We start from the raw sequence: 25327 nt of genomic DNA, 5'->3' as shown, positions 1-25327 counted from the left end.
CAAAATCTTCAGAAACAATTAACTAAGGTGCATGCACAAGTTTTTGCTTCCCTTCCAGATCCTGACAACACAGAAGGAAGTCACAAGTTGGAACCAGGTGATCAAGTCTATGTAAAAAGACACACCAGAAAGGCTCTAGAACCAAGGTTTGACGGACCCTTCCAAGTCCTGTTGACAACACCTACATCAGTCAAGCTTGAAGGAAAGGCATCATCGATACATGCAAGCCATTGCAAGAAAAGCAGTATAAACTCATGATATTGATGTTAATAATGATAACCTCAACGGAGGCGTGGGATAGACTGAATTCTCTAACCCCTTTGAACAATAGATTCGTACAACATCATAGAAAATTAGTGCATGACTTGTTAAACAATACACAAACCCTGACAGATTGTTGGATCTGTACCCATTCGCCGGTATCAGCCACAAGTATACCTTTTCTAGCAGTTCCCGTATTAGCAGAAGAAATATTCGCTTGGCCTAATTGTTCAGACAACCTGGCCAACAACCAAATTGGTAATGCTAGGCTGTGGAATACTACAATCGCCATACCAATTGTGGGATGGGTAGAATTTCCTTGGTGGCAGGGTAATCTCTCAGGGAGTAACACACATCTACAATATTTAGCATTTAGGGGAGGAAAATGGGTACCTAGAAATAAGACTGGATTAACTAATTTAGGACAGGTCCCCACAGAAAATCTACAGCTTAGTTTCAGTACAACCGTCCCCCCCTCTGATGCTTTCAAACCTGTAGTATTGGAAAGATACATACATAATAGAAAATGGAAACATTCTAAATTGTTCCCCCAAGGTGATGCAAACAGTTGTACAAGTAAGCTGGGGAACCTGGTTTGTAATGAATCCAATGAGTATATCAAAGGAATGCCTGTATGTGGGAATCCCGCAGCCGGGTACTGTAGCCCCTTGGGACAAAAACCCTCTTGGTGTATGCTTCAGAATGTATCTAGATTTGTGGACTTGGCTCACAGATTGGTATTGCAGCACTCAGCTCTATGGGATCTGCCTGAAGGTACATTTTGGATATGCGGAGAAGGAGCATATAAATGGCTTCCCGTAGGTATAAAGGGTACTTGTACATTAGGACGCCTAACCCCGGCTACATTCATAATTTCAAATAAACAAGTGAATATGCAAGCCGTGCCCAAGCACACACTGTATAAAAGAGCTGCAGATAACTCACCACGTCCCTCGGGGAGGCCACATATAGTACAAATGGGAATTCCTAACAAAATTGCTAGTACCATTTTTATTTATCCTATGTTAACACAGATGTGGGATAAATTAGTTAGAGCCACGGATTATCTAGATGATCAGATCTGGGATATATTGGATATACTAAACACTAGTATAGCTGTACAGAATCAGCTTATAATAGTCACTAACCAACATACCCTGGTATTGGATTACCTAACTGACTCACAAGGGGGTATGTGTCAAATCATCGGACCCACCTGCTGTCATTATATAGACCCGAATAGTACTATGAGTATGACATTTAAATTAAAGGACGTACAACGACTCAGAGATCAGTATGACAAAGACAATGACCAGAATAAGGATAGCTGGTGGTCAGATACCTTTTCTTTTCTTAACCCAGCCAACTGGTTCAGAGGAATCGGTGGGTGGGTTGCTGGGATTATGCAGAGCATAATACATATAGTTATGATTATTGTAGTCATATACGTACTATTCCAGATTGTGCTCAAGAGTATCTCAGTATGCACAGATAAACTTTGTGTAATAGATGCAAGAGTATAAAGTTTTTTTTCCTTCTTCTCTTATGTTATCCTTTGCTAATACTGATTATTGCGCTTATTTTGCTATCCCTTTGTAATATCTGTACTTATTGCAAAACAAAGAAAAGGTTGCGAGAGTTAAACGGAAGAATTAATACTAGATTTGATTCTCTTATCGAATACAAGCATGTACATGTGTAATACCAAATAAAGGCTTTGTCTTTGGCCCTGTGGTAATAAAATAAATTAAAGAAAATGTCAAAGGGGGGAATTGTGGAGATCAGACTGAACTAAAGGAATCCATCTTGTCTTCTTCCTGAGAAATCTCGCTTACAACAAGATACATTTCTGCTGACTTGACATTTCCTTTTATGGAAGTAATCATGTGTGCATTCCTTCTTTCAATAGCAGCCTTTCATTCACCTTCCAGATGATGTAACTTTCTACTGATAAAGACTGGTATAGATTGTTTATGTAAGAGATAGTGAAATATGAGCGCTTGTGCGCATGTCTGTAAAAGAATAATTCTTTTCTATATAAAGGAAGGGAAAAGCCCAGAGAGAGAGATGTGCTCCTGGGCTTCCCCTGTATATGATCACACAATACCTTGTTTGCGTGTCATTTACTCAGGATCCCTACCTCTAGTAAGCCAGGGACTGAGAAGGACTTAACACTTTCCAAGCTCTGTAACCTTCAGCTCGGTCAGTGAATTTCATGAGTCCCTTGGCAACCAGTTCACGTCGTGTGAAGAACTTGGCAAATTCTGTCATGAACCAGTTGTCAGCAGAGTATACTGGTGATGGGTCGCCCTGATAGTGATGTGAGGTGCGTTCGTACCTGTTAGTGTCCTCATGGTGGCGCCAGCCGGTGTCGTATTGCTTCGGTCTGACGTAAGGCATGTCATCAGGGTGATTCACGTTGGTTACCTGATGAGGGGCAGGGTAGTCATTAGCAGAGTTGTTTTGCCTCACATTTTCGAGTTTGTTTCTGTCCTGAGCCTCGTGACGACTCTCGCTCACTTTGCTGGAGGTGTCGTATTCTGGTTTTGGTACTGGTTCAGGGTTATAGTTTGGAACAGGAAGTTCATTAACATACTGAGATGTGCGTTGTGGTGAGTCTTGCAGTGGGAACTCCAGACTCAACATACTGCTTTGGCTATGCAGCTTTGGATTTTGCGCGGCTTCTAACGATTCTGCTTCGGCGAGGGCTGCGGCAGCTTCCCTTTTTGCTGCTAGGCTTTCTAAGGCGGCATCCACGCGTGCCTTCTCTAACTGCGTTCTTCTCTCTTGGTCGGCTCTCTCTAACTGCATTCTTCTCTCTTGCTCGTCTCTCTCTAAGCGTGACCTTCTCTCTTGCTCGTCTCTCTCTAAGCGCAACCTTCTCTCTTGCTCGTCTCTCTCTAAGAGTGACCTTCTCTCTTCGTCATCTAGGCGTGCTTTTTCTAATTTAAGTTGCATCTCTTGGTCAGCAAAGCTCGCTCGTATTTTGGCGGCTTCAGCATTTGCGCGGGCAATGGCGACCGCGCTGCTAATGGATGTTGTCTTTGAGGAGACGGAAGTAACAGATCTTGTCCTATGTGATTTGTGAGACATGGTGTCTTGGGAAAGTGCTTGGCTGTGCAGAGATTGCTGCAGCTGTATTCAGTCTCTGTGTAGCCGGTGACTTGAATCCCACTAGTTGGATGGTTGCCGTTTCACTGTTCTGTCCTCACTAGCTGAGGCAGGCTCATACGTAGCTATACAGTCAGCTAAACCGCTATACCGGGGTCCAATAAGGAGACTGTGGTTGAGTCTGTGCTTTATTAAACGTAGTGGTATATTGATGCGGTGAAACTGTGAACAATGATATACATAGAATCAGTGCAAGGTATAGAACAGATACATACTACACATGAGGTACATTATGCATAACATTTAGGAAGCTAGTGACTAAACTAGGAGTACAACTGGTTAAACTAAGCTAATATAGAGCAGGAATATCTATAGGAAGCATAAAGACATACCGGCAATGCAATCGCAAGGGGGATGAAGTGAAGCGTCTTTCCTTGAAGGCAAACTGAAGAAAGTGAAAGGAAAAATGGAGGGAAATGGAGGCTGAGCTACCATAATGCATTGCAAAGGAGGAGGAGAATCAGACATGGATAATACAAAAACAAGATTGAACTGCCAACATAACTCTGACCGCTAGAGGGAGCCAAAGCATCACAAATGAATAAAGGCATGAATATATCAATACTGTATACTGAGGAAACTGCAATTATGCAAGCAAATAATCGGGGGTAGCAAATTGGATGGCGGAGACAGAACACTTACATTCTAGCTTTTGTCTCTTTAACCCCTTCATGACCCAGCCTATTTTGACCTTAAAGACCTTGCCGCTTTTTGCAATTCTGACCAGTGTCCGTTTATGAGGTAATAACTCAGAAACGCTTCAACGGATCCTAGCGGTTCTGAGATTGTTTTTTCGTGACATATTGGGCTTCATGTTAGTGGTAAATTTAGGTCAATAAATTCTGCGTTTATTTGTGATAAAAACGGAAATTTGACGAAAATTTTAAAAATTTCGCAATTTTCACATTTTGAATTTTTATTCTGTTAAACCAGAGAGATATGTGACACAAAATAGTTAATAAATAACATTTCCCACATGTTTACTTTACATAAGCACAATTTTGGAAACAAAATTTTTTTTTGTTAGGAAGTTATAAGGGTTAAAATTTGACCAGCGATTTGTCATTTTTACAACGAAATTTACAAAACCATTTTCTTTAGGGACCACCTCACATTTGAAGTCAGTTTGAGGGGTCTATATGGCTGAAAATACCCAAAAGTGACACCATTCTAAAAACTGCACCCCTCAAGGTACTCAAAACCACATTCAAGAAGTTTATTAACCCTTCAGGTGCTTCACAGCAGCAGAAGCAACATGGAAGGAAAAAATGAACATTTAACTTTTTAGTTAACTTTTTATTTTCCCAATGGTAAAAGGAGAAACTGAACCACGAAAGTTGTTGTCCAATTTGTCCTGAGTACGCTGATAATCCATATGTGGGGGTAAACCACTGTTTGGGCGCACGGCAGGGCTTGGAAGGGATGGCACGCCATTTGGCTTTTTAAATGGAAAATTAGCTCCTTTGGAGAGCCCCTGTGTGCCTAAACATTGGAGATCCCCCAGAAATGACCCCATTTTGGAAACTAGACCCCCAAAGGAACTAATCTAGATGTGTGGTGAGGACTTTGAACCCCCAAGTGCTTCACAGAAGTTTATAACGCAGAGCCATGAAAATAAAAAAAAAAAATATTTTCTCAAAAATGATCTTTTAGCCTGCAATTTTTTATTTTACAAAGGGCAACAGGAGAAATTTGACCCCAAAAGTTGTTGTCCAGTTTCTCCTGAGTACGCTGATACCCCATATGTGGGGGTAAACCACTGTTTGGGCACATGCCGGGGCTCGGAAGTGAAGTAGTGACATTTTGAAATGCAGACTTTGATGGAATGCTCTGTGGGCATCACGTTGCGTTTGCAGAGCCCCTAATGTGGCTTAACAGTAGAAACCCCCCACAAGTGACCCCATTTTGGAAACTAGACCCCGAAAGGAACTTATCTAGATGTGTGGTGAGCACTTTGAACCCCCAAGTGCTTCATAGAAGTTTATAATGCAGAGCCGTGAAAATAATAAATACGTTTTCTTTCCTCAAAAATAATTATTTAGCCCAGAATTTTTTATTTTCCCAAGGGTAATAGGAGAAATTGGATCCCAAAAGTTGTTGTCCAGTTTCTCCTGAGTACGCTGATACCCCATATATGGGGGTAAACCACTGTTTGGGCACATGCCGAGGCTCGGAAGTGAAGTAGTGACGTTTTGAAATGCAGACTTTGATGGAATGCTCTGTGGGCGTCACGTTGCGTTTGCAGAGCCCCTGATGTGGCTTAACAGTAGAAACCCCCACAAGTGACCCCATTTTGGAAACTAGACCCCGAAAGGAACTTATCTAGATGTGTGGTGAGCACTTTGAACCCCCAAGTGCTTCACAGAAGTTTATAATGCAGAGCCGTGAAAATAATAATTACGTTTTCTTTCCTCAAAAATAATTATTTAGCCCAGAATTTTATAATTTTCCCAAGGGTAACAGGAGAAATTTGACCCCAATATTTGTTGTCCAGTTTCTCCTGAGTAAGGTGATACCCCATATGTGGGGGTAAACTACTGTTTGGGCACATGCCGGGGCTCGGAATTGAAGTAGTGACGTTTTGAAATGCAGACTTTGATGGAATGCTCTGCAGGCGTCACGTTGCGTTTGCAGAGCCCCTGATGTGCCTAAACAGTAGAAACCCCCCACAAGTGACCCCATTTTGGAAACTAGACCCCGAAAGGAACTTATCTAGATGTGTGGTGAGCACTTTGAACCCCCAAGTGCTTCATAGAAGTTTATAATGCAGAGCCGTGAAAATAATAAATACGTTTTCTTTCCTCAAAAATAATTATTTAGCCCAGAAATTTTTATTTTCCCAAGGGTTACAGGAGAAATTGGACCCCAAAAGTTGTTGTCCAGTTTCTCCTGAGTACGATGATACCCCATGTGTGGGGGTAAACCACTGTTTGGGCACACGTCGGGGCTCAGAAGGGAAGTAGTGACTTTTGAAATGCAGACTTTGATGGAATGGTCTGAGGGCGTCACATTGCGTTTGCAGAGCCCCTGGTGTGCCTAAACAGTAGAAACCCCCCACAAGTGACCCCATTTTAGAAACTGGACCCCCCAAGGAACTTATCTAGATATGTGGTGAGCACTTTGAACCCCCAAGTGCTTCACAGACGTTTACAACGCAGAGCCGTGAAAATAAAAAATCATTTTTCTTTCCTCAAAAATGATGTTTTAGCAAGCATTTCTTTATTTTCACAAGGGTAACAGGAGAAATTGGACCCCAGTAATTGTTGCGCAGTTTCTCCTGAGTATGCTGGTACCCCATATGTGGGGGTAAACCACTGTTTGGGTGCACGTCGGGGCTCGGAAATGAGGGAGCACCATTTGACTTTTTGAATACAAGATTGGCTGGAATCAATGGTGGCGCCATGTTGCATTTGGAGACCCCCTGATGTGCCTAAACAGTGGAAACCCCTCAATTCTAACTCCAACACACCCCTAACCCTTATCCCAACTGAAGCCGTAACCCTAATCACAACCCTAACCCCAACACACCCGTAACCCCAACACACCCCTAACCACAACCCTAATTCCAACCCAACCCTAGCCCTAAGGCTATGTGCCAACGTTGCGGATTCGTATGAGATTTTTCAGCACCATTTTTGAAAATTCCGCGGGTAAAAGGCACTGCGTTTTACCTGCGGATTTACCGCGGATTTCCAGTGTTTTTTGTCCGGATTTCACCTGCGGATTCCTATTGAGGAACAGGTGTAAAACGCTGCGGAATCCGCACAAAGAATTGACATGCTGCGGAAAATACAATGCAGCGTTCCCGCGCGGTATTTTTCGCACCATGGGCACAGCGGATTTGGCTTTCCATATGTTTACATGGTACTGTAAACCTGATGGATCACTGCTGCGGATCCGCAGCCAAATCCGCACCGTGTGCACATAGCCTAATTCTAAAGGTATGTGCACACGCTGCGGAAAACGCTGCGGATCCGCAGCAGTTTCCCATGACTTTACAGTTCAATGCAAACCTATGGAAAACAAAAATCGCTGTACACATGCTGCAGAAAAACTGCACAGAAACGCAGCGGTTTACATTCCGCAGCATGTCACTTCTTTCTGCGGATTCCGCAGCGGTTTTACAACTGCTCAAATAGAAAATCGCAATTGTAAAACCGCAGTGAAATGCGCAGAAAAAACATGGTAGTGCCAGGCAGCAGCTGCCAAGGCAAACAGGATCATGGGGTGCATTAAAAGAGGTCTGGATACACATGATGAGAGCATTATACTGCCTCTGTACAAATCCCTAGTTAGACCGCACATGGAGTACTGTGTCCAGTTTTGGGCACCGGTGCTCAGGAAGGATATAATGGAACTAGAGAGAGTACAAAGGAGGGCAACAAAATTAATAAAGGGGATGGGAGAACTACAATACCCAGATAGATTAGCGAAATTAGGATTATTTAGTCTAGAAAAAAGACGACTGAGGGGCGATCTAATAACCATGTATAAGTATATAAGGGGACAATACAAATATCTCGCTGAGGATCTGTTTATACCAAGGAAGGTGACGGGCACAAGGGGGCATTCTTTGCGTCTGGAGGAGAGAAGGTTTTTCCACCAACATAGAAGAGGATTCTTTACTGTTAGGGCAGTGAGAATCTGGAATTGCTTGCCTGAGGAGGTGGTGATGGCGAACTCAGTCGAGGGGTTCAAGAGAGGCCTGGATGTCTTCCTGGAGCAGAACAATATTGTATCATACAATTATTAGGTTCTGTAGAAGGACGTAGATCTGGGTATTTATTATGATGGAATATAGGCTGAACTGGATGGACAAATGTCTTTTTTCGGCCTTACTAACTATGTTACTATGTTACTATGGTAAATCTGCCATAAATCCGCAGCGGTTTAGCACTGCGGATTTATCAAATCCGCAGCGGAAAAATCCGCAGAGGACCAGAATACGTGTGCACATACCGAAACCCTAACCCTACCCCTAACCCTACCCCTAACCCTAACCCTACCCCTAACCCTACCCCTAACCCTACCCCTAACCCTACCCCTAACACTAACCCTACCCCTAACCCTAACCCTGGTTCTTACCCCAACCTTAGTGGGAAAAAAAAAATTATTTTTTTAATTGTCCCTACCTATGGGGGTGACAAAGGGGGGGGGGGTCATTTACTTTTTTTTTTTTATTTTGATCACTGAGATATAACCTATCTCAATGATCAAAATTCACTCTGGAACGAATCTGCCGACCGGCAGATTCGGCGGGCGCACTGCACATGCGCCCGCCATTTTGGAAGATGGCGGCGCCCAGGAAAGAAGACGGACGGTCCCCGGGAGGCCAGGTAAGTATAAGGGGGGGGGGGAGATCAGGGCACGGGGGGGGGCGTCGGAGCACGGGGGGGTGGATCGGAACACGGGGGGGTGGATTGGAGCATGGAGTGGGGGATCGCTGTGCGGGCGGGTGGATCGGAGCACGGGGGGGGAATCGCTGTGCGGGGGGGATCGCTGTGCGGGGGGGGGATCGCTGTGCGGGGGGGGATCGGAGTGCGGGGGGGTTTGATTGGAGCACGGGGGGTGTGATTGGAGCACGGGGGAAGCGGGCAGGAGGACGGGGGAGCGAAGCACAGGACCGAGGGGAGCAGACCACAGATCGGGGGGCTGGGGGGGCGATCGGAGGAGTGGGGTGGGGGCACATTAGTGTGTCCAGCCATGGCCGATGATATTGCAGCATCGGCCATGGCTGGATTGTAATATTTCACCATTTTTTTAGGTGATCGTAGCCACGAGGGGGTGAAGCCACCCCCCCTGGGCTAAACTACCACTCCCCCTGTCCCTGCAGATCGGGTGAAATGGGAGTTAACCCTTTCACCCGATCTGCAGGGACGCGATCTTTCCATGACGCATATGCTGAGTCATGGGTCGGAATGGCACCGACTTTCATGACGCAGCGTATGCGTCAAAGGTCGGGAAGGGGTTAACTGCCTCTACTAAATTAACTTGAAGAAACATAAACCACCCAATACTTCATTCTGCCAAACAATAGAATATTTTAACTACATCTTTATATTTATAATTTTTTTTACAAAGCTTCAAGACTGAAAAACTTTTATCTCCTTAAGAAATTTCATTCCAAGTTTTATAAATTTGCACATACGATAAACTGAGCAAGGAAAACGATAAGGCAAGTGAAGTATTTCCAACAAGCCCAGATAATTAAAAGTAAATATTTAGGAGAAAATGCAAGGAGGAATGTTCACCCTCTAGAATAGGAGACGTTTGTTTGCTCTCAAGTGTTTCGTAATTATACAAAGGGAGGTTAATAGAATTCAATGGATGTAGCTCAGTGTGAACCTCATTCCTCCAGAGCCGAGATTGAGCCTAATGATTAAAAAGATTTTCTTTGTGAGCTGCATTATGAAAATTAGCAAATACAGAGAGTTTGCACATATTTTTCTATTTTAACTGATACGTTATAGGAGAAGGATAGGGAGCCGATAGCAGGAGTTAATTTAGTTTCTAATACGCAAATATTGACACTTTCGTTCCATAATTGTGCTGCATCACAAATAAGAAAAATAAGGAAAAAAATAATTCATGATAACAAAAAAGCTAAGGTTGATTTTCAGTTAGAATTTTTTAATATAGTTAGGTGTATGTTGTAGGAACTAAAGTAGATCTGTCTAATTTAACAACTCCTGTTTTTATTTTATTTATTTTACTCGCTTATACAATACATTTATACATTTATACATTTTCAGACCTCATCATTGCTGTCTCAATTGGAGCTCACAATCTAAATTCCCCATCAGTATGTCTTTGGAGTGTGGGAGGAAATCCACATAAACACAGGGAGAACATAAAAACTCATTGGAGTAGTGCTTAATAAGATTGGAACCCAGGGCTACAAGGCTTTAAAAATACTGCTAATTTTTAATCTATAAAGTAAAGCTACCTTCACACATAACGATATCGTTAAGGATATCGTTGCAACGTCACGCTTTTTGTGACGTAGCAACGATCCCGCTAACGATCTCGTTATGTGTGACAGCGACCAACGATCAGGCCCCTGCTGGGAGATCGTTGGTCGCTGGGGAATGATCAGGACCTTTTTTTGGTCACTGACCACCCCGCTGTCATTGCTGGATCGGCGTGTGTGATGCCGATCCAGCGATGTGTTCACTTGTAACCAGGGTAAATATCGGGTTACTAAGCGCAGGGCCGTGCTTAGTAACCCGATATTTACCCTGGTTACCATTGTAAAAAGTAAAAAAAAAAACACTACATACTCACATTCTGATGTCTGTCACATCCCCCGGTGTCCACAGGGTTAAAACTGCTTTCGGCAGGAGCGCTGCTAATGCACGCGCTCCGGCCGAGAGCTTCACTGCACTGACTGTCAGTGCCGGCCGTAAAGCAGAGCACAGCAGTGACGTCACCGCTGTTACTGCCGGCGCTGACAGTCAGTGCAGGGAAGCTCTCGGCCGGAGCGCATGAATTAGCAGCGCTCCTGCCGAAAGCAGTTTTAACCCTGTGGACACCAGGGGATGTGACAGACATCAGAATGTGAGTATGCAGTGTTTTTTTTTAACTTTTACAATGGTAACCAGGGTAAATATCGGGTTACTAAGTGTGGCCCTGCACTTAGTAACCCGATGTTTACCCTGGTTACCCAGGTGCTGCAGGGGGACTTTGGCATCGTTGAGGACAGTTTCAACGATGCCGAAGTCTTTCCCCTGATCGTTGGTCGCTGGAGAGAGCTGTCTGTGTGACAGCTCCCCAGCGACCACATAACGATTTACCAACGATCACGGCCAGGTCGTATCGATGGTCGCGATCGTTGGTAAATCGTTTAGTGTAACGGTACCTTAAGACTACACATACCATAAATATTCTAAAAAACCTAGAACCTTGTTAATTACAATTAAAAACATTTAAAACATATATTTGCATGGAGACGGTCTTTTAAAATAAATAATGGCTATGTTTACATTAATTAATAAATCAGAATACTGTATATCTAAAAAATGGCTCGAAAATACAGCAATTAATTTAGTGTTACAAGAAGAAAACAATAAATAAATAGAATAAGTGAGAGTGAAATCCCTAAAGAAAGTTGAACATTCCTAATATATAGATCTTTGGAAAGCTGTGACCACCACCAATCAAAAAATATTGTACAAAAAGCAAGGTGTGATTAATTAGTTAAAAAATAACTTTTAATATATTCATTTAAAATAGTATACCATAGAATAGTATTAAATTAAAAAATACATATAGGACTCACAATATATCACATTCAAAAAGGAATGCCAATTAAACCGCAATACCACAAACCTCAAACTGTTGAGGATCTTATGACAAAAAAATCCCTTGGCAATTGAAGAGAACTATACGATTTCACATCAAATATCTTTCAGCAAACCAAAAAACAAATGATATACACTCTCCATATAGGATGCTGAGTAGAATGGAATAATACCTTTCAAATGGTTTCTGAATGGTGTGAAAAAAGAGGGGCAGTCTCACCCTGTTCTTTTCAAAGGTAAGACAATAGCCGTTTATATCTGGTGCTATGTCTGGGGAGATGGCACATTCTCATCCATACAAATACTCCATCGTTATATGTCACCAGTTCCCATAGAAACCCCAAATAGATAATATATACTTCCCTACACATTTCGTTTTCTTATACTTATTAGGGGAAGGTTCCTATATCCCTCCATTCATGTGGAAGATTTGTCCAAAAAGCGGGGTGCTGTGCTATATTCCTAATATATAGACTTTATTATACAAATGGCACAATGTAACCACTCACAGTCTCCAAAAATAATGGAGGCAAAGGAGAATATCCTTGTAAAGCAAATAGATGAAGCTGTGACACAAGGAGAAGTCATTATTATGGGGGACTTCAACTACCCTGAAATAGATTGGGGAACAGAAATCTGCAGTTCCAGCAAAGGTAATCAGTTTTTGACAACTATGAGAGACAACTACCTTTCACAACTGGTTTAGGACCCAACAAGAAGGGGGGGCACTGCTAGACCTAATATTAACCAACAGGCCAGACCGCATAGCAAATATAAGGGTTGGGGGTCACTTGGGGAATAGTGATCACAAAATAATAAGTTTTCATGTATCCTTCAATAAGATGTGTAGTAGAGGGGTTACACGGACACTAAACTTCAGGAGGCCAAATTTCCAACGGATGAGAGAGGATCTTGGTGCAATTAACTGGGACGATATCCTGAGACATAAAAATGCACAAAGAAAATAGGAGACATTTATTAGCATCCTGCATTGGACCTGTGCACAATACAGTGCCTACAAGTAGTATTCAACCCCCTGCAGATTTAGCAGGTTTACCCCTTTTGGAATTAACTTGGCATTGTGAAATTTGGACTGTAGATCAGCCTGGAAGTGTGAAATGCACTGCAGCAAAAAAGAATGTTATCTCTTTGTTTATTTTTTTTTTTAAATTGTGAAAAGTCTTTTCAGAGGATCATTTATTATTCAACCCCTCAACCCACCAGATTTCTGTTTGGTTCCCCTAAAGTATTAAGAAGTAGTTCAGGCACAAAGAACAATGAGCTTCACATGTTTGAATTAATTATCTCTTTTTCCAGCCTTTTCTGACTATTTAAGACCCTCCCCAAACTTGTGAACAGCACTCATACATGGTTAACATGGGAAAGACAAAGGAGCTTTCCAAAGCCAGCAGAGACAAGATCGTGGAGGGTCACAAGGCTGGCAAGGGGTACAAAACCCTTTCCAAGGAGTTGGGCTTACCTGTCTCCACTGTTGGGAGCATCATCCGGAAGTGGAAGGCTTATGGAACTACTGTTAGCCTTCCACGGCCTGGGCAGCCTTTGAAAGTTTCCTCCCGTGCCGAGGCCAGGCTTGTCCGAAGAGTCAAGGCTAACCCAAGGACAACAAGGAAGGAGCTCCGGGAAGATCTCATGGCAGTGGGGACATTGGTTTCAGTCAATACCATAAGTAGCGCACTCCACCGCAATGGTCTCCGTTCCAGACGAGCCCGTAAGGTACCTTTACTTTCAAAGCGTCATGTCAAGGCTCGTCTACAGTTTGCTCATGATCACTTGGAGGACTCTGAGACTGACTGGTTCAAGGTTCTCTGGTTTGATGAGACCAAGATCGAGATCTTTGGTGCCAACCACACGCGTGACGTTTAGAGACTGGATGGCACTGCATACGACCCCAAGAATACCATCCCTACAGTCAAGCATGGTGGTGGCAGCATCATGCTGTGGGGCTGTTTCTCAGCCAAGGGGCCTGGCCATCTGGTTCGCATCCATGGGAAGATGGATAGCACGGCCTACCTGGATATTTTGGCCAAGAACCTCCACTCCTCCATCAAGGATCTTAAGATGGGTCGTCATTTCATCTTCCAACAAGACAACGACCCAAAGCACACAGCCAAGAAAACCAAGGCCTGGTTCAAGAGGCAAAAAATCAAGGTGTTGCAGTGGCCTAGTCAGTCTCCTGACCTTAACCCAATTGAAAACTTGTGGAAGGAGCTCAAGATTAAAGTCCACATGAGACACCCAAAGAACCTAGATAACTTGGAGAAGATCTGCATGGAGGAGTGGGCCAAGATAACTCCAGAGACCTGTGCCGGCCTGATCAGGTCTTATAAAAGACGATTATTAGCTGTAATTGCAAACAAAGGTTATTCCACAAAATATTAAACCTAGGGGTTGAATAATAATTGACCCACACTTTTATGTTTAAAATTTATAAAAATTTAACTGAGCAGCAAAACTTTTTGGTTTGTAAGATTTATGCATCTGTTAATAAATCCTACTCTTGTTTGAAGTTTGAAGGCTCTAACTTGTTTGCATCTTATTAAACCTGCTAAATCTGCAGGGGGTTGAATACTACTTGTAGGCATTGTATATACCGTATGGGAATAAACATACTAGAAACAGGAGCAATGTTTCTTCTTATGGAGAGTGACATACCAGCTCTGGCTTGTCAAGGTAAGGAGGCTTATTAGCCGTGCAATGCTCCTCTGGGAAATATAATTTACAAATTGCCTCTTCAGAGAAAAAGAGGACTTAAACTCTATAGTGCCACCTGTTGGAAGTAGCGATCCTTAGACACCAGTCCAGAGCCTCTCATCTAGCCAAATTAGTTCTCATGCTTCGCACTGACGAGGGCCAACAGCCCGAAACATCGTGTCTGCGAATTGAGCTACTGATTTGGCTTTTATCCTAAGTCATATAGCATGACTCGTTAAAGGATTGATTGTGACTTGTAGGATCGCTACTTCCAACAGGTGGCGCTATAGAGTTTAAGTCCTCTTTTTCTCTGAAGAGGCAATTTGCATATAGAAATAGGAGGAAAGCAATATGGCTAAATAGAGCTGTAATGGGCGCAATAAGTGACAAAAAGAAAGCACTTAGAGAATAAAATGAAGTAGGTAGTGATGAGGCAGTAAATAAATACAGAAAATTAAATACATTCTGTAAAAAGCAAATCAAGGCAGCAAAGATTGAGACAGAGAGACTCATTGCCAGAGAGAGTAAAAATAATCTCAAAATATTCTTTAACTGCATAAATAGTAAGAATCTAAGAAATGATAGTGTTGTCCCCCCTTAAAAATCTTAAAAATAGTCTGGATGAAATGGCGGATGAGGATGAGGAAAAAGCTAATATGCTAAATGACTTTTTTCATCAGTATTTACACAAAAAAATCTCATGGCAGACAAAATGATCAGTGATAACAAAAATTACCCATGAAATGTCAACTGCTTAACCCAGTAGGAAGTATGGCGGCATCTAAAAATTACTAAAATTGACAAATCTCCGGACCCAGATGGGATACACCCCCGAGAACTGCAGGAATTAAGTACTGTCATCGATAGATGATTATTTCTAATCTTTAAAGATTCCATAGTAACAGGGTCTGTACCACAGGACTGGCGTATAGCAAATGTGGTGCCAATATTCAAAGAGGGTACAAAAACTGAACTTGGAAATTATAGGCCATTATGCTTAACCTCTACTGTATGTAAAATCCTAGAGGGTATTCTAAGGGATGTTATGCTGGAGTATCTGAAGAGGAATAACCTCATGACCCAGTATCAGCACGGGTTTACTAGGGACCGTTCCGGTCAGACTAATCTGATCAATTTCTATGAAGAGGTAAGTTCCGGACTGGACCAAGGGAACGGAGTGGACTTAGTGTATATGGACTTTTCAAAAGCTTTTGATACGGTGCCACACAAAAGGTTGATACATAAAATGAGAATATAGGGGAAAATATATGTAAGTGGGTTAAGAGCTGGTTCAGGGATAGGAAACAAAGGGTGGTTATTAAAGGAGTACACTCGGACTGGGTAGCGGTTAGCAGTGGGGTACCCCAGGGGTCAGTATTGGGCCCTCTTCTTTTTAACATATTTATTAATGACATTGTAAGGGGCATTCAGAGCAGAATTTCAATATTTGCAGATGACACTAAACTCAGAGTAATCAATACAGAGGAGGACAACTTTTTATTACAGGATGATTTATGTAAACTAGAAGCTTGGGCTGATAAATGGCAAATGAGCTTTAATGGGGATAAATATACAGTATAATGCTATATACAGATATATGCAGATGTATAATAAAGTGCAAAAATAAGAATGCAAGAATCCTCATCAGTGTCCCTGCATACCTCTAAAGTGTTTTATTCATCTTCTGCACAGTATGTACATTGTGTGGTCCGGTCCAATGGGAGAGTCCATAATGCACTCAATGCCGCCCTGGTGCCTTCAAATGCCTCCTCTTCTGTTTGAATGGAAGTGGATGACCTACATCATCCCCACAGTGCCCAAAGTCTCATGCATGCACAGTGGAATCGGGTGTCTGCGGCAGCATGCCTAACTCTACCCTATTGAGAAGTTAGGGAGCTGTTGACACACAAGTGAAGCCAGCTGCTATGCATTGCATGACTTCATGCTGTCGTTCACTAATTCCACTGAGCAAGTACTAGACTTCGGGAGGACTTAAAAGTCCAATCACATTATACATTTTAGACATTCCATGGCATTCCTGTTCCTAGATTTATTGGCAACTTGTATTCTAAAACTCTATTATGGCACTAACCAATGAGTAAGAGTTTCAGATTACACTCTGGCTGAACTCAATAGTTCAGTATATGTGGATGGCCATTTATTTTAATTAGTTGAGGATCTGTTCCTTATTTAGCCAATGCTACATTAAAACTTGCTTTGAAAACTTAGCCTAAAAATGTTATTCTAATGTTATAGTACACATACCTGTGAGGTTAACACATAAAATGTACCACCAGCGCAATTATTTATTTGTACACTAAAGTCACAGTGTACCACTAGTGTACTTGTGTATGTGTACACTAAAGTCACAGTGTACCACCAGTGCACTTATTTATTTGTACACTAAAGTCACTGTGTATCACTAACACTCTTGTTTATGTTAATACTAAATTCACAGTCTACCACTAGTGCTTTTGTGTATGTGTATACTAATGTCACACTGTACCAATAGTGCTCTTGTGTATGTGTTCACTAAAGTCACAGTGTACGACTAGTGCTCTTGTGTAAGTGTACAGTAAAGACACAGTGTACCAAAAGTGCTCTTGTGCATGTGTACACTAAAGTCACAGTGTACCAATACCACTCTTGTTTATGTTAACACTAAAGTCACAGTGTACCACTAGTGTTCTTGTGTATGTGTAGAGTAAAGTCACAGTGTACCACTAGTTCTCTTGTGGATGTGTACAGTAAAGTCACAGTGTACCACTAATGCTCTTGTGTATGTGTAGAGTAAAGTCATGGTGTACCACTAGAACTCTTGTGTATGTGTAGAGTAAAGTAACAGTGTACCACTAATGCTCTTGTGTATGTGTAGAGTAAAGTCACAGTGTACCACTAATGCTCTTGTGTATGTGTAGAGTAAAATCACAGTGTTCCACTAGAACTCTTGTGTATGTGTACAGTAAAGTCACAGTGTACCACTAATGCTCTTGTGTATGTGTAGAGTAATGTCACGGTGTACCACTAGAACTCTTGTGTATGTGTACAGTAAAGTCACAGTGTACCACTAATGCTCTTGTGTATGTGTAGAGTAATGTCACGGTGTACCACTAGAACTCTTGTGTATGTGTACAGTAAAGTCACAGTGTACCACTAATGCTCTTGTGTATGTGTAGAGTAAAGTCACAGTGTTCTACTAGCATGCTTAATAGATAAAGCCACACTACAGTCACAGTGCCATAATGTATCCCAGTTTAATCTTGACAATATTTTGTCGTACTCTACATAATAAAGCACATATTCTTAGTTTGCAGCATCTCCTTTTGGGAGGAACACTGCATTCTTTGTATGAAAAGACAAGTCTTGTCCCATCTGCTAGGTCTGATGAAGAGCTGTAATTAAAGTATTTACAAGACCAGCTTTGGCAGCTTCACTGAGGCAAATGTCGTTCTAATAGAGGGGACACAATGCTTAGTATGAATGTGCTTTAGATGGAGACACAGACTTAATTGTGCCTTGCTAATGAATTTAGATTTCTTTGCTAATAGCATTGAGTAGTGGGCAGCAATTCAAAGTGCCTGGTAAGTAGAGGAACAAATGTAGTGCTGTGCGTCTTTCCAAGGGACTATTCAGTATAAGCAGCCAGTGCGTGTTCTCTGTCAGTCAAGCAAATTAAATAATAGCGCTAAAATACATTCTTTTTTTTAAAGATTACATCAACCCATGAATAGGACAGGTCTTTGTGCTGTCCCAAACTGACTTGTATTCAGGGAAAATTCAACCATTTAGATAAATATATTACACATCTTGTAAAAAAAACATTGAAAATAAAGACTTGAATACTCTTGTACAAAAGGAGTCTTTTCGGACATACTGGCATTCTTTGCTATAATATTACTTCTTTTTCTCAAAACCATTCTCTTTGTCTTAAAACCATATATGCTGCCCTGTAAATACAGTGAAATATCTCAAACAGACCACTTCTTTGAGAAAATAACCCATTATCCAGAACAGATATTCACTTCCACCATATACTGTCCGTCTTTGAGAAGACCATCACCTAGGAGAACTCTTTTGAAGGTAATTTTATGTGGCGACTTCAAGAGTTTTCATGGAATTGAAGATATTGTTTCCTGGTCATGTGTTAATCTGTTTTCTGTCTATATTTTTACAAAAATAACAAAATGCATCATTGATTTTGAGTAGCGTTATCCGTTTCCCCCAGAACCTCTAAGTGACAACAATAGCAACCATGTGTGGTGCCCATAGGTACAACCAATGGCTTTTATTACTAGCTTCCTGGCTGAACATGCATGTGTATTATTGGGGAAAGAGAAGTGAGCCTGACACATTTCTCTGATGTATCTGGAAGCTTCCAATTTAAATGTAACACCTTTTGTCCTGCAAAAGGGACACTTAAGGAGCAGGTGTTGTCTATGGGCTCTGTTGTGCAGAATAAACCTACTTGTCAGTATATCATTAAGGTGTTAATTATGTCAAGTTTGGTGGGGATACTGACCAGACAGAAAAAGCAGGATACTTAATTGACTTAAAATAGCATTAAGAGCTGTATTAGCCTTTATATCTATTGAAACAAGAACAGATACAACTCTGGCATGTGTTTCAATTGTACCACACTAACAAAAATTATTAAAAAAATAAACTTTACAAAACAAAAAGTTAACCTCCAAATATAATGATTGATGTCAATTCCATTACGGTAAACAAAGAAATTGATTTATAGTTTGTGTTTGGCATATATAATATAAAGACTAAAGATAAGCAAATCTCCTTAGATTTTCTCGAATAGCCTTGTAGATTTCATTCAGTCGAAATTTTGGCTCCGAATCCAAACTACCCCTAAAAGATATTTATTGTACTCGGAGGTTTCTCAAGATCTGAAAACATAATAAGCATAGGGCCAGGAAAGGATTAGAAAAGGGTGAGGACTATCCTCACCACTACTAGGCCCACACGGCCGTGCACCTGTCCTGCCTCCGCAGCACCCAGTGGTTCTCTGCTTGCTTCAGACTGGCTTTCCAACTTTTCTAATTCCAAAGATAGAAAATACAAGAAATACATATTTTTGCGTGACATGATAGGAAACAGCAATTCTTAGAATGTGGCATTAACAGCAGCGACTGTGGCAGGTGTCTCATTAGTGAGGAGGATTAGCTGTGTAATCTCGGATGGCTGCCACTATTACATGATGAGTAACCTGCAAATGCAAAGGAATGAACAGATCAGATACTTACAATTCTATAGGCAAATTGTATCAGCAGGTTCTTAAAAGAAACAATAACTCCTTATTTGAACATTATTATCCTTTTCATTCATCTGACACATTTTCAACCTCTGGATTATACGTGAGATTTCCTATGAACAAGACAATCATACTGTGACACATAATAGTAACTTAGAAAGCTGAAGAAATTCATAGCCATGGACTCTATTAGCCCTCTTGTATTTAGAAATCAGAGGCACCATGACAAATTGAGCAATGGGGTCATTATATAGTTATGGCCACAATGCTCAATGGTTATTAATTCTTTGTTCATAGTAGTTTTAGCACCACCATCGTAGGGTTAATAAAAACTGACAGAGACTGAATATACCAGTAACACTAGAAGAAGAAAAAAATTCCCATAAGTGACAGCCATTATATGCCCACAAATGTCAGCCACCATGCCATTTTATGTCCAAGGCACTGCTCCCCATCAGTATCCCCTACAACAGGGGTGTCAAACTGCATTCCTCGAGGGCTGCAAACCATGCATGTTTTCAAGATTTCCTTAGCATTGCACAAGGTGCTGGAATCATTCTCTGCAGGTGATTAAATTATCACCTGGGCAATGCAAGGAAATCCTGAAAACATGACCTGTTTGCAGCCCTCGAGGAATGCAGTTTGACACCCCTGCCCAACAATGTCCAATAAGTTTCAGCAAGGACACACATCAACTTGCAAAAAGTTTTTACTCCCTATGCATTTTTCGTGTTTTGCAACGTCACATACTGGAATTTCACTTTTTTTTTAGGGTTGCATCAATTCATGTAAAGAACATACCTGCAACTGTATAAACAATGTTGATGCAGTAACTTTGTTCAGCCACCGGACGTCACCCTTGAGTTACGGATAAGAAAACTCTGGAAACAGGACAGTTACCTCAGAGAGCTTTTCTGGGCTTTTGAGGAGAAGCAGCACAGTGATGGAGAGGTGAATCCAGAGCTTGAGGCATTCCTGTTTTAGGACCATGTGATTTCAAGAAAGCTGCTCCTGTGAGTAAACAGAGAAGTGTGACCAGTCACAGACTGTGTAGTTAGCTAGGGATAGCTAGATAGGAATCACAGTCTATTTAAGAACACTCTTGTACTAAGAATTGCATACAAACTAATTGAGACTGTGTGGATTCCTGTGCTTCAAGATTCTGGCTGTGGGATATTCCTGGAATTGTTTGTGAACTTTATCTGGATCTGCATCTGAAGATTTGGTGGCTCAAAAAGCTATTTAATCCGCTGATGGACGTCTGTATAACAAATTCAATTATTTACTATTGAAGCATATTTTGTGAAGGAGTACACTCTGAGCGCTCAACGATAAGACAGTGCACTTCATATAGATTGAGTTTATACTGTGATGTACATATATGTTGGGAAAAAACGGGTACCTGTGATATATTGTAAATTAGGCGGGAGGCGGGTATGAGATTGTATTCCTGAGAGGACCACATGTCACAGGCACAGTATAACCCCATGTAGGCCCATTACAGATAAGAGCTGAGAGTCCGTGTCCGTGAGCATGTCCGGGACATTGGTGCTGCCAAGACAGTGACCGACACGTCAGACCTGAAACCCATTCCACGACATTTTTTGCGGCACCATAAGTGCAATGCAAATCTAATAAAGGTGAGGGGTATTGATGCCTTGCACTTGGGCATTCGGGGTGGGGACAATAAAAAACTTCTAGCACAAAAGGAAACTAGGTGGATAGTTAGACTTGGTACTATGTCACCAGCGGGTCTGAATGAGGCTCTGAGCTTTGCTCCCTACTTATGAGTACTTAACGGCCACACTAAGCAGAATGTGCCTGCCCTCGTCAGAATGCTAAGCAGCTTTAGGCTAGGCAGGGACCAGCATGGGAGACTGGCTGGGAATCCCTGGTACCGTTTGTACTCCTTATTATTTATTCCTTATTTGTGTGTGCCAAGGTGTCATCCTCTGCCTCCTTTTGTATTTAAATATATGACCCTTCCAGCCCTGGGCGTCCTTAACCCCTGTATGGTTCGGGATCTTTTGGTTTTAGCATTTGTTTTTATGCTTGTGTTTTTGATTTTAACCTCTGGTTTATTTACATTATTAGTGATAATAATTGATCCGTGGCCTTAAGGTATGCCTTTTGAATATGTCCTTGGCTCAGTTCAAGTAACCAGCGTGGATACCATCCAAATCGGGGCAAAGTGGACTCATCAAGACATCTGCTTCAGAGAGAATGGGACAAATATTCTTACTATGAAGACTGTTAAACTGAAGCGATGCACTTTTTCCACTATAATGTGATGTCGATGTATAGAAAACGGTTTAATTCCACTTTGCATATTTGTTCATTTACCGGTTTTTATTGTGAGCTGTATTTTTGATGGGTCCCCAATTGTCCTGTATTGGTAGTAGCTATGAGTAGTGGATGTGGAGGGAGTAGCTTTTATACTTATATTGTGCACTTTTAGTATTTTCCCTCACCAGTGGCCGTGCGCATTGCGCTGTGATTCGTCCTGTCCCTGTGTGGACCGGCGTCTTAGGGTTCGGTGTGTGCGCTCCGGACATTTTTTCTTTGCCCTGGGCGTGCGCACCTGGTCTGACGCTGATTTCCACTGCTGGAACTTGCCGGACACAGTGCACATGTGCCGATGGCGTCACTGTGATTGGCTGCTGTGTACCATGTGACCGGGGCCAAGGGCTATTTTAAGGTCCTGTTAGGCAGTACATGGTTATCCCCCTGAGGAAGTGGCACTGGTGGCCACGAAATGTGCGTTGGGGACCATCGCCCGACCGCCCCCCCCTACCTCTGTGTAGTGGTAAGTGCTAGCACCCCTTTTTCCACCACCATACTTAATGGCATTACTATAGAATCCCACTGCTTTGGGGTGATCTTGGTTGGATAGTGTAGGTGCTTTTTCTTATGCATGCCATTACAAGGGTATTTACATCTGGGGGAGTGGGGGGATGGAGGCTTTTCCAGCATTCCTGGGACATTCATCCTGTGCTCTAGTCATTAGATAATGTAATATTTTGATATATGTTTTTGTATTATTTATGGCAATTAAAGTTTGTTTTATAAATCTTTGCTCTGAATTGATCTCCTTTTGGCAAGATAAGGGAGGGAGTAGTATAGTCTTGGGGCAGTCTGATTCCTGTCTCTGAAGCTGGTACTTGGCGTCTCTCAGGCTGCATAACTTGTATTGTGTGAGTTGTGGCCCATATTGAGTTGGGAAAGAAAATTCTGTCATTCTTTGAAGTAGATATAACAAAAAAGTTGGTTTACCTTCATATTGAGTTCTGAGTCATTCATAGCAGCGCCGTATTCCCATCTCGAGCAACGACCGATGTACCGGTCATTACACATGCTTCACTGTTTGGTGGTGTACTTGGGGTGATGAGCCATGTTGGTTTGGTGCCAGACATAGCATTTACCCTAGTGGCCAAAAAGTGAAATTTTGGTCTTAACTGACTACAGCACCTTCCTCCATACATTTGGGGAGCCTCCTACAAGCCTTCCAATTTTTCTGTGTAATTAAAGGCTTTTTATGCCTACTCTTCCATAAAGGCCATCTCTATGGACTGCTTATTGTGACCCTATGGACAGATACTTTAGTCTCTACTTGGGAACTCTGTAGCTCTTTCTGGGTTATATTTGGTCTCTGTGCTGCCTCTCTGATTAATGCCTTCCTTGCGCAGGCTCAGAATTTTGGTGGGCGTCCCTTTCTTGGCAGGTTTGTGGTGGTATCATCTTCTTTCCATTTGATGATAATGGAATTGATGGTGCTCCAGGGAATCATCACAGATTGGGATATTTTTTTTTATAACCCAACCCTGAATTGTACTTCTCAACAACTTTATCCCTTCCTGACTTGTTTGAAGACTTCCATGGTCTTCACTGTGTTGTTTAGTAAAGGTACCGTCACACTAAGCGACGCTGCAGCGATTCCGACAACGATCCGGATCGCTGCAGCGTCGCTGTTTGGTCGCTGGAGAGCTGTCACACAGACAGCTCTCCAGCGACCAACGATGCCGGTAACCAGGGTAAACATCGGGTTACTAAGCGCAGGGCCGCGCTTAGTAACCCGATGTTTACCCTGGTTACCATCGTTAAAGTAAAAAAACAAACACTACATACTTACCTACCGCTGTCTGTCCTCGGCGCTCTGCTTCTCTGCTCTGGCTATGAGCACAGCGGCCGGAAAGCAGAGCGGCACTCACAGCCAGTGCAGGAGGAGTGCAGAGAAGCAGAGCGCCGGGGACAGACAGCGGTAGGTAAGTATGTAGTGTTTGTTTTTTTACTTTAACGATGGTAACCAGGGTAAACATCGGGTTACTAAGCGCGGCCCTGCGCTTAGTAACCCGATGTTTACCCTGGTTACCAGCAAAGACATCGCTGAATCGGTGTCACACACACCGATTCAGCGATGTCAGCGGGAGAGCCAGCGACGAAATAAAGTTCTGGCCTTTCTTCCCCGACCAGCGATATCACAGCAGGATTCTGATCGCTGCTGCCTGTCACACTGGACGATATCGCTAGCCAGGACGCTGCAACGTCACGGATCGCTAGCGATATCGTCCAGTGTGACGGTACCTTTAGTGTTGCCTCTTGCTTAATGGCCTCTGTGGCCTTTCAGAAAAGTTGTGTATAAACAGACTGACCATGCGACACTTAGATTGCATACAGGTTGACTTAGTTTGACTAAGCATTAGGGATGAGTTAATATGCTCGGTAATACTCGGTTATCACACAAGTATCACGGTGCTCAGATATATTCGTTACTCAGCGAGTAATGGGCAGTGCTCTATGTAAAACCCAAATCACTGCCCCGAATTTTTGCAGCCTGTTACACAACCACTAAGCATACAGGGATTCTTTGCACATCACTGTAATGCCGAAGCCATCTTGGTTGTGGCGTTACTGTGAAACTGACACCATTGCACAGCTTTGTGACAGTTCGTAATAGAGGGATAAGGTGCTTGTCTAGGCCTGTGTATGCACAGTATAATGAAATAGAGGACTGTGGTGTTGATACTGGTACTGAAGCTGGGCCATCATACTAACAGCTTTTTTAAGGACTAATCATTTGCTTTGCTGTTTGTATCATATACAATCTGCATTTAGCCTATGGAAGGATAGAAAGCAGAGATGAGCGAATATTTCAATGTTCGGTTCTGATTACAATTGCCGAATTTGCAATATTCACAGATTAATTCGTCAAATATTTGCCAAACATAACCAAACGCCATTCAGCTCAATAAGAGGCAAAAACAAAAGCATGCACAACACCTTATAATGGCCCCAAATGCTGCCAAAACACATAAAATTAGGGGCTTACACCAGGAAAGTGGCCTCAATTCACCCACAGTAATAATTATAGCATGGCACTGCAGCAATCAGCCAGGCATAAGGTATCGGGGTCAAGGACAGCATTTACAGTTTTCAATTGAATGTCACAGTAAGATGAGGTGGGTGAGAGATCAGAGTAGGCCTCCTGTACTGGGAGCCCTGATACCACATGCAACAGCTCAACCTGCTTTCATACTCTGCCACACTCAGGTGGCACAAACATCAGTTTTGTAGACTACCATTGTCAGAAAATTTTAAGGATTGTAACAAGGGTAGTTGAGTC

The sequence above is a fragment of the Ranitomeya imitator genome, chromosome 1, assembly GCF_032444005.1.
Source record: "Ranitomeya imitator isolate aRanImi1 chromosome 1, aRanImi1.pri, whole genome shotgun sequence".
Lineage (NCBI taxonomy): Eukaryota > Metazoa > Chordata > Amphibia > Anura > Dendrobatidae > Ranitomeya > Ranitomeya imitator.
The sequence above is the reverse complement of the archived record's forward strand: the minus strand, read 5'-3'. Positions refer to the sequence as shown.